Consider the following 2,220-nt stretch of genomic DNA (forward strand, 5'->3'; position numbering starts at 1 on the left):
ATTAAATAAACCAGCTTTATATAGTGCCTTTACTATACAGAGTACTTCCCATGGCTGCCATCTGATTTGAAGAACCTCTAACAACCTTTGGAGCGTGGTAAGCAGCCCCGCCCCACCCCCAAACCCTCCAAACCGTGGAGCACTGGCAGAGGAGCACTCCAAGAAAGAGATGTTTTGTGACTTTTGCAAGATTAGTAAAAAGCCAAGAAATCCAATAGCATCTGTTTACGGTAGGTGGTAAGGAAAACACAACACAAGCCATTTCCTGCCTTGTGCAGAGCCAGTTTGATACATACATACATCTCCTGTGTGAGCAGATTCAAGAATCGTCGGTTTTCTTCGTAATGGCATAGCAGACGCCAGGGAATAAGGGCTCAGTGTGCTCCAGGCACAAGGCGAACTTATCCAGGTCTGACTCAGGCGGAAAGCAGCCAAGCTGTTAAGACAAGGAATGACTGGGACCCAGGAATTCCAATGGGCACCCATGCCGAAGAGTGATGGGACCCAGGAGTTCCAATGGGTGTCCACTCAGTGGCCATCCAGTCTATGACAATTCCTTAAGTTTGGATCGCAGTGCCCCACATTTTTGTTAGACTCTCTCCACTTGGACCAGGTTTTCTTTTCTGGTTCCTTCTTTCCATTCTGGCTCCTATTAAGCTTCACGCGAACATGAGGCCTCCCATAGGATACGGGAGCAATGGGCTAGTTCTATCACCAGGCTTTCTGATTCAGCTTAGTAAATGCACATGGAAGAAGCAATACCTGCTTTATTTTGGTTTTGCAGTGGATTTGCTGTTGTAAAATCAGAGGGCAAGTGTTGTAAAAATCACCACGATTGCTAACTCAAAGCCAAAATGGGGAAGGAAAAGAAACACATCAACATTGTTGCTACTCGGGCAAGTCTACCATGGTTGGCCATCTAGTCTACAGCACTGTGGGCTGACAAATGGACCATTGTACAATTGGAAAGGAGGTTTCTGTGATGAGAAAGGCTTCTTCAAGTATGCCTGAGCCTTGGACTATCTGAAAGCTGAGTGTGGGCGTGGTATCGCTGTTGGCATCGCCCTATGGAAATCTGAGACCAGCAAACACTATGCCACTATCATTGATACTCCAGGATGCATAATGATATAAAATATGATATCAAAACATCATTGCAGATACATCTCAGGTTGATGGTGCTGTCCTGATCGCTGCTGCTGGTGTCAGTGAGTTTGAAGCTGGCATGTGCAAGAATGAACAGGCCTGTGAGCCTGCGCTTTCAGCTCACACACTGGGCATGAAACAGCTAATGGTTGGTGCAAGCAAAATGGATTCCTGCCAGAGTCCAACTCCAGCAGGTTTAGGTCCCAAAGAGGAGGTGTGGAGTCAGCGAGGGAAGGAGACTGACGTGATCTGAGGGTATATCAGGATGGCTGCCTGTTGGTTGAAAATAGGCTTCACCTTACCTACTCTGTAATTGCATTATAGCTTAGCCATAGGCAATATTGAAAGCAGACTTAATGATCCCAGGATGAAAATGGCCATTGATGGCATGACAGCATTTTTTTGAATAATAATAATAATAACAATAATAAGTTTAGCAAGAATCTAAGTGCCCATTGTCCTCTGAGGCTCAGCAGCCCTGCCAGGTGCCCTCTTCTACTTCCTCCTGCATGCTCTCAGGCCTTGTGGTCAGGAGCTGTCATACCTTGAGTCCTGAGCAATTTTCATTCTTCAAGGGGCATGACATAGTTTGTGCCACGAAGCACAACAACCACTGAACTGTTTCCTGATTGTATTCCTTTGCACCTTAATCTTATGATACGGGCTTCCTCCCCTCAGAACCTCCCAAAGGGAAGGTCCTGACATCTTCCTCTTTTTTCATTATGCCGTACTATGCTGAACCCTTCACGGTATGCTCCCGTATAGGGCAGAGGGGATCAAGTCAGTCTGACTTCTTAAAGGAATCTGTTCCCCACGGAGCATTCCAGATCTTGCCACTCATCCAGTAAGCCATGAATCATGGGCACTGTTCTATACTTATTAACTAAACATTTGCCCTTAATGGCCTCAGGCTCTGGGTCTGGACCCATTGTTTCTCTTTACCGGGTGTTTTTCATCCCTGGGACCAGGTATGCCCAGTTAGTAAATCTTTAACTTCTCTATTCTTGGTGTGCTGTGGGAGAGGGAGGCACAATGAGGAGTCCTGTGTGGGGAGTAGGCACAGTCGTCGTGATA

At 46.5% G+C, this 2,220-nt stretch overlaps 1 pseudogene; it reads left to right on the forward strand.

Annotated features, from left to right (window-relative positions):
- The first annotated feature begins 227 nt into the window (after positions 1 to 227).
- On the forward strand, positions 228 to 1,562 carry LOC126499750 (elongation factor 1-alpha 1-like; annotated as a pseudogene).
- The last annotated feature ends 658 nt before the right edge of the window (positions 1,563 to 2,220 follow it).

The sequence above is a fragment of the Alexandromys fortis genome, unplaced genomic scaffold, assembly GCF_014885135.2.
Source record: "Alexandromys fortis isolate MF-2015 unplaced genomic scaffold, M_Fortis_MF-2015_v1.1 scaffold_37, whole genome shotgun sequence".
Taxonomy (NCBI): domain Eukaryota; kingdom Metazoa; phylum Chordata; class Mammalia; order Rodentia; family Cricetidae; genus Alexandromys; species Alexandromys fortis.